This window comes from Thamnophis sirtalis, unplaced genomic scaffold, assembly GCF_051295495.1.
Source record: "Thamnophis sirtalis isolate CommonGarterSnake01/CBP01778 unplaced genomic scaffold, rThaSir2_p1.2 scaffold_5, whole genome shotgun sequence".
Taxonomy (NCBI): Eukaryota; Metazoa; Chordata; class Lepidosauria; order Squamata; family Natricidae; genus Thamnophis; species Thamnophis sirtalis.
In genome coordinates this window covers 72,298,149-72,314,707 of record NW_028261385.1, presented here as the reverse complement: position 1 = coordinate 72,314,707, position 16,559 = coordinate 72,298,149, and the positions used below count along the sequence as shown (strand labels likewise).

The 16,559-nt window shown below is 39.1% G+C and overlaps 1 long non-coding RNA gene across 1 annotated transcript in view; it reads right to left on the bottom strand.

Annotated features, from left to right (window-relative positions):
- Positions 1-16,352, bottom strand: part of LOC148045423 (uncharacterized) — a 43,133-nt gene extending 26,781 nt beyond the window's left edge. Inside the window, exon 1 of the long non-coding RNA XR_015696726.1 lies at positions 16,138-16,352. This is a non-coding gene — a long non-coding RNA (uncharacterized LOC148045423). The remainder of the gene's footprint in view (positions 1-16,137) is intronic.
- Between the last annotated feature and the right edge of the window lie 207 nt (positions 16,353-16,559).

The window sequence follows — 16,559 nt, the reverse complement described above, 5'->3', positions numbered from 1 at the left end:
GATATCTTCAGCCAGCAAATTTTTGTTGGGGTTTCTGTGAATTGAAGTTCACAGCTTGGAATAAAAAGCACCAGACTGGAAAAACACTGTAAAAATGTTTACAAAGTGTTATGTCAGCAGACCCACCATCATAGTTATTTACTACTACATCTTATTTCCATTAGGATCTTCTGGCATTTTACATTTCACCTGATACTTCTTCAAAGTCTTTTGAACTAATAGATATCTCATCTTTGGAGTCATTTCATCTCTATGATTCTGTGGCTAAACAGTTCCAAGGCATTTGAATCTGAATGGATTTATGTGTAATAAGTAGAGTGAAGATAACGGAAAAATGGTAATACAGTCCCAGAGACATTTCTTGTTTCTCTTTTTTGTTTCATAACCTATAATTATGCTGCAGAGATAGCTGCCAAGATGCTTGAAAAGGATTCATCTAAACAAAACTTTTCCATATATTCCCTCCTGGGAAGAAAATCTAACAAATTTCATTTTATGTGTTAAATATGCCAGCAGAGCTGAGCAATAAATACACGAATTCTTACAAACAAATCTTCTTTAACATTCACTGCTAAGCCCTGAAGAGAAAAAATGGCTGATTTTGAAGACATACTCAGCACCTGTTTATGAGTGAACACAAGCTGCAAACACTGAACACCTTGTTGAAACATTTCATAGTTTTTAAGATTTCAAAATACATTACTCTTATTTTCCATTTTAAAAATATTTTAACATCTTTTTATACTGACTTGAAAAACCCAGGGGGCTGGGTTGTACTCCATCTGTAAACATTTCTCACTTATCTGTTGGTTTACTGTTTTTGGTTATCAAGTACCATTTTAACCAGAAATTAGAATATACAGTTGTTCCCTTGCTAGCCCCTTTTAAAAAATAATAATAACCACTTAATTTTGCTCATTTTCCCTGTATATGGACTTCTTATCACTTTGTTACTCCATTCCTGGGATGAATGTTATAACTTGTGTACCTGTCACTTGATTTTGGTAATAATTACAACTGTGATTCAAATGACATATTTGATGTTATGTATAGTTTCCCTTTCCCCCAATGTTTTCCCCTTTAATCGAAACTAGCTGCCCAAATGACAGTCTCCAAAGGAATTCTTTGGTGACAGAAGAGCCTATTCACTCTGCTAATTTTCCACTTCCAGATTAATTCCCCACTATTGCTTTTAGCCAACTGGAGGAAGAAAATACAGAAGTTTGTTCTTTTTTTCTCCTACGATGCTCAAAGAAGGAAGTAGCACATTGCTAGGGGCAACCAAAAAGCTTCTTGAGACAGTGCATAAGGTATGTAAGATTCCATGTCATATATAAAAGCCAATGTGTAGAAGAGCAGGCAGAGCTGGAGTGGAGGTGGGGAAGTTAAATGCATCATCAGTTTAGAATCCTTGCAATGCGACAAAATACCCAAGCCTAACACCCCTCCATCCCCCGTGAATACCACTGACCCTTGTTAAAAGAAATTCTATGTGTTTGTTTCCCAGTTGGGAATTTTTTCCCAACAATTTGGTGACCAAAGAAGGGACTCCCAGCCAACCCAGCTACCAGACAGGGCCTGGTGGACCACTACCCAGCCGGCACAGACCATTTATCTGAATGTAGAAGCCCATGGAATCTGCCTAGAGCTAACGGGTAATAAAGGGAGATTCCGAGTCTTATGCTCAATAGCTGTCAGAGAGAGGGTAAGTACTGTCTCTTTAAATTTAGTAACCTAGAGAATGAAAGAGTGTGGGAGTGGGTGCGTGCATGAGGCTTCGAGGCCTCTGACAACAGCAGTATCCCACTCCCTTCATGAACTCTATAGCCGCCGCCACCCCGGCCCATTGTTAGCCAGTAGGACCTGGGAAAGCAAGAGGGGAGAAGTGAAGGACCTTCTACAAGAAGAGAAAGGAAGCCGAATGGGTAATGGCAGAATGGTGTGAAAGAGAAAGGAACCCCTGGTTAAACTGCGATTAGTTAGAGCCCATTTAAGGGGGTGCCCTTACTCTGCAAAGGGGAAAGCAGAGTCCTCCCGGACTGAAGAATCCAAAAACTGGTAGGCTGAGAGAGAGAGGAGGTGCCCTTTCTTTGCCAAGGAAGGCAGAGTCCTCCCCGGGCCAGAGTTGCCTGGAAACTGATAGGCTAGAAGCAGCAGGTGCTGCAGCAGGTAGAGCCTAGTTAGGTCAAAATGAACCCCACATCTGAATGGGACAAGGGAAACTGTAGCTCGAGGGACAGACCTGGATCCCCACTAGGTGATTTTGCTCTCAGCATAGGATGAGAGGCAAGTGCCTGTCCTAGATGGTGTGAAAAGGGATCGAGCAAAGGTAACATGCAAGGAATGGGTTCAGATTAAGGACAGGACAGGAGGGCATATTTGGCCAGAAGATGGTACTTTTGATTTTAAAACACTGAAAGAAATCAGAATCATATATAAGAATGTTGGGGTTTTTATTTGTTTGTCTGTTTCTCTCTTCCTCTCTTGTCTTTCATGTAACCACAGGTTGGTTAAGATTTGTGCCTTCCCTCACCTGAAGCTAACTGAGATTTATGGTGGGAATGACCAGGGTGTAAACCTGAGAGTTTTCCTTTTCTGTTTTGTTTCTCTTGTCTTTGTGTATATGTGTGTGTCTTTGTCTTTGTGTGCACTCAAGATAATTGCAACTATTAAATGAATCTGATCCTTAGAGTTTTAAATTCTTAGGAGAAAGAGTTAAAGCAATTTAAAAGAAAGCAAATGCCTTCATCTTGGTTTTGTCTGGCTCACAAAACAGAGTGAAGAGAAAACATGTGTTCAATTTTTTCTTTCTTTCCCTCTCTGTACAGCCCAAGGTTATGAGGGAATGTTTTAAGTTAATTTACAGAAAAAATTCTTACATTAACTGTATTTAAATGCCAACAGCCTTTTTAATATTGCTCTTTTGTGATGTTTAATGGATGCCAATTCTCTGCTGAGATGAAAATATATGTCTATCCTTTCCCTGAAACATAAGAATCCAGCTATTTTTTTCTTATCTGTGATGTCCCTATTTTGTTATAACTGGTCTGTTTAATAACTGCACTACTGATTTTTTTTACTTCCTGAAGTCCTGCCTAGAAGCTATCAACCCATCCCAACTCTATCTCTACATCTCTTATTCTCTGACAATGCCTTTCCTGAGAGGATCACCCACAAAGGAGGAGGAGGGGAGCTTGTTCTCATGTCTTTCAGCCCTGCACAGATGACATTTGTGGAAGCAGATCATGCTTGTCCAGATGCTGCCTCCAGAGGAGACCTTTCATCCATTTATGCCAGGAATGGTGTTTGGGTCCAGCAATCCACAAGAAAGTCATCACAGCAAAAAGTCGTCTTGCTTTACTCGCAAGCACCGCATCTGTGCAGGCGCATCGCCTCCTGTGCATATGCAATGCTCGCGCATTAAGTCAGGGTGGGTGGGTGGAGCCTCTCACAGCTGCCACTACTGGTTCGGTCAAACTGGAGAGATCTGGCTGAATACCACCTCTGATGTGTTCATTGAAATTAATCAATGTAACTTTTGTATTTTTTGAATTATCCCAGCGCCAGTTGTTCCGTGGTGAATTGGCTCCAGCACGGTCAGTTATCCCATTCCAGTTGCAACTGACCCATTGAATCTAATGAAACTTCTGAAAAAAAAAGACATTGGGCTGAGTAAATAAAATAACATCTGTTTTATGTCAGATGCAATTAAAAGAGAAAGTTAAGAAAAGAAATAGGTGGCATGTCCTTAGAGACCTGTTAATAACTAATCTGAAAAAAATATAGCTTGTTACTTGGCAGTTGCTGTAGTCTTTTTTCTTCTACATGCTGAACATATGCAAGATGTCAGAATCATAGAAATAATAATTGCTTGCTGAAAGATAAGTCCTCTTTTAGTGCTTGTTTTGTAAGCTTGACTTCCTAATTATGCCCGCAAACCTATGTACACTTGTATTAAGAATAGAAAACGGCTTGCATAGAGATACAATTTTTTCATGGAATCCAATGCACCAGACAAATGAGAACCATCACTTTATCTACATCCCGTTCTCTCCTTATGATAAGTGCACAGGTGTAGGGATCATTTATGCACTATAAGGCAACCTGGGATATTAGCCTTGTACAAGAGTTGTATGTGTTCTGAATTGTGCATCTTTTTACGCTGTCTTGTCAGGAGACATGTTATAAATACCACTTAGGGAATGGCAGTAATTGATGCCTCTTTCAATTTTGTTAGGCATCCTGCAAAAATTTACAACAGTCAGCCATACGTGTTATTCCATGGGTTGTAGCTGCCTTTTAGCCAGAAATGCTCTGATATTGGAAAAGTGGGATGCACCCACGTAGGAAGACAATTCCTACAGAATAAGCAGAACTTTAGTACATATAATCTAATATCCTTATTTTTTAGTTCCATTATTTCTTTGTCAAATGAATGTTCAGTGATTTAACTGCAAAAAATGCTAAAATAAGGTCCTGTTGCTTTTTTTAAAAAAAAATTCTAATTTACTTTTTAGAAACTAAACTAATAGAATAGCACAGAATTGCTTTGGATAGTGAGATGGGGGAGCATACCAATTTGATAAAAAATTGGAATGGAATCTATATCTATAAAAATGTGTGTGTCTGTGTGTCTGTGTGTTCCGGCATAATTCTGGAACGCCTTGAGCAATTTCAACCAATCTTGGTACACAGACGACTTACTCTCTGGATAAAATATTGTTGGGATAAGACCCCTCTAAAACCCCTCGGGTGTGTGTTCTGTTAAGATACAGCCTGATGTGCCTTAAAATGACTTCTACTGTTCTGCCGTAAAATGGCTTCTACTGTACAGCGCAGTGGAGTTGCCATGGTAACAGCTTTACAGTACTCCACAAGGGGGCTCCCTCTGGTAAGGGGGAAAATCCAACATTAGAAATTACGTTTGGTCCAGACGTTTGGTCCCCCTATAAATAACTATCTAGGCAATGCTGGGTTATCGGCTAGTATAGAATAAATTGGAATGGGATGGAACGTAACAGAACAGAACAACAGAACAGAATAAAATCCTTAGATCTGACAAATGAAAGTACAGAAGAGAAGAGAGATATTTGCTTTGGCAATATTTGTGCCTCCTTGGTTTGCCTGGGGTATTCTGAAAAGAGAATGTAATTGCACTATTTCCCTCTTTTCCCTCCATAGTGATGGTTATGAAGGAGGCTGTCTTCATACTGTACTTTCATTTATATACCCACAATGGAACACCTTATTTACAGTAATGAAAGCACTGGTTTTAATGAACATTCAGAAGAGACCAGGAATCATCCTGGTTATAAGTTTGCTTCTAGCTGTCTTCCCATCATCAGCTAAGACTTTGGAAAAGAACAAGAGAAATTGTTCATTCAGCAGTTGCAGCAGTTACTGGGCCTTCTTTCAGTTTCTACTACAGAAGAACACTGGATTTTACAATCTAAACCTGGGGTGGTGGAGGTGCCATGTTGAGGGCAAATCTACAATTAATCACTGTAATGCAATGAACATTTCATGCCATTGCTGTGGCATCTGGTTCAATAATTATTTATGTGATGAATGCCCACATCTGTGCTTTTAGTGCTCTTTCCATCGTTAGCCCAGGTTTTTGAAGAAGGCATTTCTGATATTTTTGGTTGTGGTAGTTTCTAGAGTTTAAAAAAAATCTAGTAGGGCACAAAAAGATATATCTACCTAAAAGTGTTCCAGATGGGGACTGGAAGGTGATAATAGGAAAGATGGTATCAGGTGGGTAGGTGAAATGGACTGATCTTCCCAAATGGAAGTTTTCATTTGCCTCTATTTCAAAAAACGCCATTGCCATTGCAATATTTCCAGCATGATTAAGAGACATGGTGGCATAGTGCTCAGAGTGTAGCATGATCCTGACTAGCTCAAGATTGACTCAGCAGTCCATCTTTCCAAAGTTGGTAATATGAGGACCCAGATTGCTGGGGACAATCTAAGTGCTATTGCTATTTTTTATTAAAGTCAAATAGGACTTAACTTTCAGACAAAGCAGCAAACCTGTTTACAAATATGAAATAAGCAACATGGCAACTGGAATAGATGATTGTAAATCAGTCCATGATTTATGTAGTATCTCCTGCTTCTTTCCCACTTGCAATGCTTTGTCTTGGTCCATCCTTTAAAAAAAAAAAGAATACCACACTGGATTCTGTGATGTGTTTGATGCACATTACTATTAAACATCACTTGTGTTTTGAAGAAATAACAAATACAACGTATCCTTTGCAAAACAAAAATGAGACAAGCGTTTCATATGCTGGTGTTTTTCCCCCCAAAATTTATTATTATTTTTAGGAACCCAAGAAGTTATTCATTCCTTTTTTTTAATCACAGCTGCAAAGAGCCATATAGCTTTGCAGCTTTCCCACAATCCAAAGAGAATCTAGGATGGGGTCTGAAAGACAAAAGGGATTTTTTAAAAAAGCAACTGTGTAATTCTGCACAGTGTGGCATGATTAAAATGAACTCTATCATGTGTCTTGCCCCTCTGGAGGAATTGACTTCTTGTTGGGGCAAGAGATAATTCACTCTCTGTGCTGGCTTGCTCCTGGGTCTTGGTGGAGGAGAAGCTGTAAACTCTGTCAACCTTAAGTGAATTATTTATGATGAAATTTGAGGATTTTTTTTCTATGTTTGTGGTAGTGGACTGCCATTCAGCAGGGATGGAGACCAGGAAACTCATTTTCACTCTGGGAGACACCACATTTATACACCAGGGTCTACTTTGCTTAGCTGTCTTCCTGCCCCCTCCCAATATTGCAGCTAGATCCTCACCTGTATCATATCACTTGAATATAAACTAAGCACTCTCTCTCTCTCCCTCTCTCCCTCTCTCCCTCTCTCTCTCTCTCTCTCTCTCTCTCTCTCTCAGTGTGTGTGTGTGAGAGAGAGAGACTGAGAAAGAGAGTGCCATTGCAGTAAAAGGGAAAGCCACACCATTTATTACATCCCTGTCTAAAATGAATCTCAAAGCAAGCATTTCATCCTCTCATGTAATCATCATAAGGTAGAAAATGAAATTTCCCAAACCTAAAAGCATGCAGGAGAGTGCTTCAGGGTACTGCATGTCAGTATTTTACTTTGATGTATGGTGGTTTTTTTTTAGAAGGAAAAGGAAAAAAAGATATAGCAAGCCTTTTGTGATTTTGGTGCTGGCACTTAACTCTTTCGTGGCAGGCAGACAGGTAGAAGAAGGAAGCTTCTAAAATGATTTTTTTTTTAAAGTCTCGTATGATATCTTGAGAAGCCAAGTGATACCATAATGCAGATGTTACAATTCCAGCCAGTAGAAAAGGATGGCTTGCTATTCTTATGGTGCCCTTTGCTTGGACAAGACCCCTGGACATTGTATTGGAGCTTGATAAAAGAAAGACAGGCTAGAATACAGGTAGTCCTCAACTTACAACATTTCGTTTAGTGACTGTTCAAACTTACAACAGCATTGAAAAAAGTGGTTTATATATGTTTTTCATAATCAAGGACCATTGCAGCATCTCTTTGTCAAATAATCAAAATTTGGACATTTGGCAAGGGGCTCGTGTTTATGACAGTTGTAGCATCTTGGGGTCCACTTTTGCGACCTTCTGACCAGAAAAGTCAATGGGGAAGCCTGATTCACTTTACAACCATGTTACTAACTTAACAACATCAGTGATTCACGTAACAATTGTGGCAAGTTAGGTAGTAAAATGGGGCAAAACTCACTTAACTGTTTTGCTTAACAACAGAAATTGTGATTGTGAAAGGTAGGTTCAGTTTATGCCTATTTCAATAGAATACACACATTCTAAGGGATTTCTTATTTGAGTGCGTATTTGTGTATGTATATGTGTTATGCATCTATAGTTTAGAATATCTAGTGTTGCCTGAGTCCTAAATCAGAGTCATAGAAAACATTTTCTCTTGGGTTTGCTTAATCTTCGGTTGATTAATATATTTCTTCCCTAGATATGCAAGCTCCAAAAATTTGATTTCAGCTGATTTTTGGCCATCACAAAGCCTTTATCCTATTTTATTCTCCTGCACTTCCCTTATGAAATCTGCTCTTTACAGACTCAGTGGTCCTTGTATATGCCAAAATTTCTTTACTATCCCCTGTGTTGCTGCCTATTTACACTTACTGTTACAGTCACCATCAGCAGGGCTTGCCATCTGCTTCTAGCACTGAGATTAGATCATATTTTTATGATTTATTCATACAAGCCAGAAAAATAATTATGTCAATTAGTGTTGTCCTTGATTTTAGATTTGGAAAAAACGTGAGTGCCTCAAAGTCTATAATCTTTTCAAATGCTGCATAGCACAAATGCAGACTAATCTTCCAGCCTCATTTTAGTCACAACAGGGTCTCTTCCTCTTCCACTGCCATTTAAGAAATGATAGTCTAAGTAACTCTTTTTGTCTGCCATTGTGTCTCCCTGCAAGATGCAACATGTGGGTCAGAATTTCCACACAATTCCTTGGGATTAATAGGTATCTAATGTTCTGCAAGGCATTTCTGTAAAAATAGTCGGTGGCTTCTCTGAAACAATTTACTAGCTATGCACATGATTTAATGTCAGTATATTGTGCCCTAGAATCCTTGAATGCCATTCTTCATAGACAAGATTCTTCTATAATGGTTCTTCCTGTTCACCCCAAACAATAATAATAGCGATGTCTCTATCCCTCTTATCCAGAACTCAAATTTTTGTGATCTCTCTCTTTTTGGTAACTTTTGCTGTAGGAAAACAGCTGACCAGCAATGGTAAGTAAAAATGGAAAGCAGCAACTGTAGCCTAGGCAGACTACAAAAACAAAGGTATTGGACCCCACAGGTGATGCCGAATTGCAATTCCTACCATCAATCACCATTGATTTTGCTGATTTTGATCATAGGGGATTGTAGTGCAATAGTACCTAAAGTTTGCAAATTACCATTCCTATTTTTTTTTTAAAAAAAAATCCTTGCTTGTGAGATCGATTAAATTAATATCAAGTCTCATTACTTTCTTAAGAAGGAATTAGAGACTTTGGGGGACAAATTTGCAGAACAGGGCTGTGCAAAATATCTAAAACAGGGCCCTTAAGAAAGGATATTAAGCTGGGAAAAATATCTCTCCTTACAGGATTAAAATAACAGCATCCTTTAGAAGTCTCTCACAGTGATTTTAAAGATAGGTCCAAACAGGGATGGGTTCCGGCTGCTGCTACTGCCAGTTTGCTCAGGGACGCTTTGCATGCATGCTTGATGTGTGCTATGTGCCCATGTGCAGAACTAAAAATTTGCTTCTGCGCATGCGCAGAAGCAAAAAACAAGATGACACTGCCTATGGCGTCATTGAGAGAACAGGTTCGGGGGTGCGGCAGGCCAAGTTACTACCTATTTGGCCAAACCGGTAGGAACCCACCTCTGGGTCCAAATGGACATAGTCTTAAACTTAGCATTATTCGTTTAGTGACCATTTGAACTTATAAGGTAAAGGTAAAGGTTCCCCTCGCACATATGTGCTAGTTGTTCCCAACTCTAGGGGGCGGTGCTCATCTCTGTTTCAAAGCCGAAGAGCCAGCGCTGTCCGAAGACATCTCCATGGTCATGTGGCTGGCATGACTAAACACCGAAGGTGCATGGAACGCTGTTACCTTCCCACCAAGGTGGTCCTTATTTTTCTACTTGCATTTTTATGAGCTTTCAAACTGCTAGGTTGGCAGAAGCTGGGACAAGTAAGAGGAGCTCACTCTGCTATGCAGCGCAAGGGATTGAACCGCTGAACTGCTGACCTTGATTGACAAGCTCAGCGTCTTAGCTACTGAACCAATGTGTTCCCCTTTTTTGAAGTTATAATGGTGCTGAAAAAAAGGACTTATGACCATTTTTCACACTTACAACCATTGCAACATACCAGTGGTCATGTGATTCAGATGCTTGGCAGCTGATTCATATTTATGACCATTGCAGTGTCATGGGATCATGTGATCACCTTTTGAGAACTTCTGACAAGCAAAGACAATGAGGAAGCCGGATTCACTTAGCAACTGTGCTATCCTGTTTCCCTGAAAATAAGACCTCCACGGATAATAAGCCCAATTGGGCTTTTGAACACATGCACTAAAATAAGCCCTCCCCTGAAAATAAGCCCTCCCCAAAAATATTGCAACACAGCAGCAGACATGAGATGACCATGCTCGCCGCCTCCTGCATCTCAAAAAGAATAAGACCTCCCTGAAAATAAGACCAAGCACTTATTTTGGGGGTCAAAAGAAAATAAGACCTTGTCTTATTTTTGGGGAAACAGTACTAAAGTAACAGCTGCAGTGATTCCCTTAACAATTTGGACAAGAAAAGTTGTAAAATGGTGCCTAATGGAAAATTCAGGTTCAACTGTGGTCATAAGTCTAGGACTGCCTGTATACAAAGGGACCGAGGCAGGGAAGAAGAAGGAAAGAAGAAAAGAGAAAACTCGTAAAAGCAAACAAAAAGAAAAGATGAAAGTACATATTTCTTGTACTTTCTTTATTTGTATTCAAATAAAATTCAGAACTGTTACAAAATAAAATATAATAATGATAATAATAACAATAATGATAATGATAATAATGATAATAATTCATTAAACTTGCATGGTGCCCAATTCTCAATGACTCTGCATAGGATTTGTGTGAATCTCTATAGTATTCATTTTGCTTATTTCATGTACTGTGTATCTAGCCTTTCTACTCAACTGAGCATCCAAAGTGGCCAAGACAGTTAAATGTAGAAAAAAATATTGAAATGAATGTTCAGATTTATACTTTTGCCCAAAAAAGAAATCTGCCTTAGCTGCTCATCTAAAGCCAAATGTAGAGGCGAGGACAAACATTTCTATCAAGTGCATTCCACAACCTTATGCTACTAATAATATTATAGCACCTTTGTGAGATATATATATATATAGGCACAATGATAATGTTGTCTTTGCATATTTACAGTGTTTAATGGACCCTATTATTCCTGTGTAAGGGTCCCCTGGGAGAGTTTGCGTGAATTCCCTTAAGTACTATCCAGTCTCCATATTCTCCATCCTTTTTCTTCCCTTGGACTCAGAGGCATCTAACTGCAGTCTAACATTCAGAGACCTGCCAGAAAGCTAAATATAGCTGTGTTGAATAAGTCTGATAATGAATCACACCTAGGTGGACATTAATGAGTAATCAAAATGCAACAAACAATCCATCTTGGACGGCTCTTTTTTCTTTGGCCTCATTCTCTTCCCTCTCCTGGAGATTTGAAGAGCAAACAATAAAATGTATTTAGCGAGTTTTGAGTTTTGGACATTCTCAGCGGCTATCTTGGCCTGTCAAAGAGACAGCTTTTAAAATATGATTGGGAGCTAGGCTCTTTGATAAATATATGCCCTTCCAATGTTCCTAAAGATTTCTTTTAAATTTCCAAAATAATATGATCTCCCTCCCCACCTTGGTTTGTTTTAGTGGTGGGATTCAATTGTTTTTACTACCAGTTCTGGGGGTGTGGCTTAGTGGGTCTGGCATGGCTTGGTGGGCGTGGCAGGAGAAGGCTCCGGTAAAATCTCCATTCCCACCCCACTCCAGGGGAAGGTTACAGCAAAATCAGCTGGGACTCGGGAGGCAGTGAATAGATGGGGGCAGGGCCAGTCAGAGGTGGTATTTACCGGTTCTCCAAACTACTCCAAATTTCTACTACCGGTTCTTCAGAACTGGTCAGAACCTCTGCTTTGTGTGTTTTATTTGTATTTTGAGATAGTTGTTATTGATTTCAGCTGATTAGCAAGACAACTAACTACCGTGTTTACCTGAAAATAAGACAGGGTGTTATTTTCTTTTGAATCCTGAAATAAGCGCTTGGCCTTATTTTCAGGGAGGTCTAATTATTTTTGAGGTGCAGGAAGTGGCGAGCATGATAATCTCATGGCTGCTGCTGTGTTGCAATATTTTCGGGGAGGGCTTATTTTCAGGGGAGGGCTTATTTTAGCAGATGCACTCAAAAGCCCGATTGGGCTTATTATCCGGGGAGGTCTTATTTTCAGGGAACCAGGGTAGTTGCGTTTAAATGTTGCACTGTAACCATTTGTGCAGTTTAGGGCCATGATTGAGCAGCAAGACTGCATCTGAGGCAAAGTTAAGCCTGTTGATATGAATGGCCACTTTATTTTTTTAAAAATTTGTTCTAAAGTGGCTTAGTTTAAAACATGCAAGAATGGGCAAGTATTTGAATAATAATGTATTTGCTGCAGCCATTCCTGGATTCTTCTCAACGTTGCCCAGAATAGGTTTAGACAGTGCTCTGAGCTTTCTACTGTGGGTTGAGCGACGGCTAAAATAAATCACTGCACAGTCACTTCTATCCTTGGATCACTTCAAACATCAACTCATTTCACACTTATTACATTGGTCTTGTGAACCTGACTTCCTTCCTCTTGATAGGAAAGAGATTGGAATAGAAAGATTAGTTCTCCTAAATATTCTCAAGCCTCAAAGTGGCTCAGTGGCTAAGACGCTGAGCTTGTCGATCGGAAAGGTCGGCAGTTCAAATCCCTAGTGCTGCATAACGAAGTGAGCTCACATTACTTGTCCCAGCTTCTGCCAACCTAGAAGTTCGAAAGCACGTAAAAATGCAAGTAGAAAAAATAGGAACCACCTTTGGTGGGAATGTAACAGCATTTCGTGCACCTTCAGCGTTTAGTCATGCTAGCCACATGACCACGGAGATGTCTTTGGATAATGCTGGTTCTTTTGCTTTGAAATGGAGATGAGTACCGCCCCCTAGAGTTGGGAACGACTAGCACATATGTGCGAGCGGAACCTTTACCTTTACCTTTAAATATTCTCACAAAGTGTAGGGGGCTCTTCCTTGGTTTCCCCATTTTCCTATGAGTGATGAACAGCGATGAAAGTGCATCCTCAGTTTTTAGAAGCCCAAAGGCACTCCTGGGATCTTTGAAGAAAAGGAAGGAAAGATAAAAGCAACTCCTTTCCTGGCATGACAGCTGGGAAAGAACTGAAATCTGTTGTCAGTCATGCAGAGCAAGGATGAATGACACACAAGCCATATTTCAGAAATCACTTTGCCTACCTGCTTTCTTCCTATATGTGCACAGAAGAAGGTCTCCACTGAATAGCATCAGATCAATCTCCATACATACGGACCACATTCTGAAACACGGCTTTTATAACCATCATTTTAAAATAAACAAATGATAAATTTAGCACGTCTGGCCTTAATTACAGTACAAGCATGATATTCGCTTCTCTTTTCCTCTCTCATAGTCTTCCCTTTCCCCAGTGAAATAGAACATAATAAAAGATTTCGGTTTTAATGTTTTTCCCAGATCAGAGACAGAACTTATAAACCAGTAATAGTTATTTCCACACTGCCATTCCATGAAGGAGAACCAGACCCTAAATTGTAGAATAATTACTTAGGAAAAAATACCATGCACACAATTCATATCTATTATTAATATTATTAGGCAGTGGGGACTGTGTTTCATGCTGGATAATGAGCAATCTGTTTAGATCATCCCTAAAATCTACTGCTATCCCGCCTGTAACGCTTCAGCTTTTTTCTTTTATTCTGTTCAATCGTGTCCAATCTTTGCAAGATTGCCTGGATTAGTTCCTGCAGTTTTCTTGGCAAGTTTTTAAAAAGTGGTTTACTGTAGCCTCTTTTCTAGGGGTGAAAGAAGATGACTGGCCCAAGGTCACCCAGCTGGTTCATGCCCATGACAGGACTAAAATTCACAGTCTCCTGGTTTCTAGCCTGATGCTTTAATCACCCTTCCAAACTGGCTCTCTAATTCTTCAGCTCTATTAAGTATAAATGGATTATCTCTTTACCTATTAAGATGTTCCATGGAATTAAATAAAAGTGGCCTTTACCTCCTCTTATGCATAACTTGATTGTTGGGCTGTCTTATTAGGCAATCAAGAGATTGTAAATATGAATATTGCTTTAAGACCCATAGCTTTCTTAACAACATAGAAATACCTCAAAACTTTTATAGGTGAACCCCAGGATGTTAGGATGATCACACAATTTTTAGCTTTATTATTAGGCTTATTTTCTAAAGTCTTTATAAAATTTAAGTGAACTAAGTCAAAAATCTCTGTGGGCGTTATTAAGAAAGTTATTAAGATAAAAAACATTTTAATTCTATTTTAGAAGATAAACTTACATTGGTAGATAGTCCTCCTGAAAATTGCAAGTAATTTTGTAAAATTCATAAACCAACAAAAGTATTAATACTTTAGATAAACATATTACTTAATAAATTTTAATAGATTTGAGTTATTGCAAGAGGAATTTGGTTTGTCTAACACTGGCAATATAAACAATTGAAACATCCAGATTTTGATCATCATGCAAGTTTTTCTGAGCAATGTTGGTTGGCCTGTTTAATTTTCTTAGTTTGAAATGGCAATTATCAGTACTTGTTTTGAAAGCTTTTCCTTTGGTCCGCTGACAGAGCGAAAACAGGGAAACAAACAAGTAATTGGGCAAATTTGACCAATATGGGAACTACACCAAACTAACTCTTATCCACAGATTTCAATAGGAATAAAAAACATCCAGTGACATCTATCTACTTCAAATTTGGCTTGTACAAAAAAGGTGAATAATAAATAATTTAACATCAAATAAGATGGTGTCAGTTGCTCCACTGTTACAGTAAACCAGTATTATTCCTGCTTTCAGTGATGTTTTTCTTTAAAAGAAGATTATAGTAAATAACCTGGTCTCAGCACTGTATAACAGTGAACGTTAAGAGTTGCAGCAACAAAATGTTTATTAGATTTAACCAAGCAAACTACAGGTATAAATAAGCTTTTACTTACTCTTGCTCTATGAAACCTTACCGTATTTTTCACACGATAAGACACACTTCCCTCCCCCTCCAAAGTGGGTGGAAATGTCTGCGCTTCTTATAGAGTGAATATTGCGGTGGGGGAAGGGGGGTTGGTGTCAAGAATTATCATTTTTTCTTTCTTTTTGACCAAAGAACTACAAAGAAGTAAACCCACCAATTTATACCACCCCTTAAGATAGGTCCTTGCGGTCACAAAATCACACTTAAAGGACTGATTTTCTCAGTTGAGTTTAACTTTACTAAACAGTTTAAGAGGACTTTTAACAATTGCATTTCAAATGAATTACATTCGTAAACTGCTTATTGTAATTAATAGGAATGCTTCTAGGTACCTGAAAACATTTAGCAGCTGAAGAAAGGAGGAATGGGAAGAAGAGACAGGCAAGTTCTACACTGAAGATAATATCATGTAAAATTCTGTGAATAAAGCAGTTCAATAAATATTTACTCTAGAAATATTGGAAGTAAAAGAATATGTGATTATCTAGACCAATGCCGGAAATCGGAAGATCATCTTCCTGGCATGTGCATGTACACCGGCCACCTGGTCTTCTGGTTTTTGACGTGCATGCATGCACAAAGATCAGCTGGCTGGTGCACATGTGGGAACTGGAAACCAGAAGATCATTTTTCCAGTGTGTTCATGCGCACCAGGTGGCTGTTCTTCTGCTTTCTGGCAGTCACTCCCGTGCACATGAAGACCAACTGGCTGGCGCACCAGAAGAGCAATGGGCAACAGCTTGCATGCCCGGAGAGATAGCTCTGTGTGCCACTTCTGGCACGCATGCCATAGGTTCGCCATCACAGATCTAGACATTCTCACAATCTTTGATAATTATGAGTTGGTTGTTCTAATCAGGCAGTACAACTACATCACAGGAACAATTTGTAAATAAACTCAGTAATAAGTTAGAACAGTAATAAAAGCATTTCTTCAAAATACAGGGAAGCTGCCTTTTACAGTGTTATTGAACTAAAGAGGATATGGGAATCCTAGAATACAGCTACTCAGGAACTGTATAATGTACATATGTCTCTACACATATTCTTTTTAAAATGGATTACTGAAAGTTTTTTTTTTGTTTCAAGCATTTTATATCAACCAATGTACATTTGCTGTGTTATGTACATGAACAAAGGAGACATGATCTAAAGCAAGCAATCCACCTACAGTAGCAATTGTGGATTTCTTGAATGCAACATCATATTCAACTCTGTATATAAAAAGACATACCTGATAAGAATATGGGGCGTTCCGTGTTAGTCTGACTGCGGTATGAACCTACAGAGTTATGCTAATGAGTCCAGATAAAGCAAGTTCAAATCTGCAAATAGGTTTGTCCATGATGATGGTGGTATAGTGCGTTAAAACAACTTTCCCGCAGGACTCCGGGGTGCTGGATTTTTCTCCTCTGATGGTCTATTATTTCTCTCCACAGAAACCTTGTCGAGGCTGAGGCAGCAAAAGGATAGCAGCATGGGGCTTGCTGAGACAATTTTAATTCACGGACCATTCACAGTGGTTACTGCTCAGTACAGTGCACAATGTACTTTGCATTCAAGGACAAGAAAGGGAGTGCATTAGGGAAGAAAAGAGATTTGCAGGCATCTCTTCCTTGTTCTTTTCCGCCCTCTTTCAATGTCTATTTAAAAGAA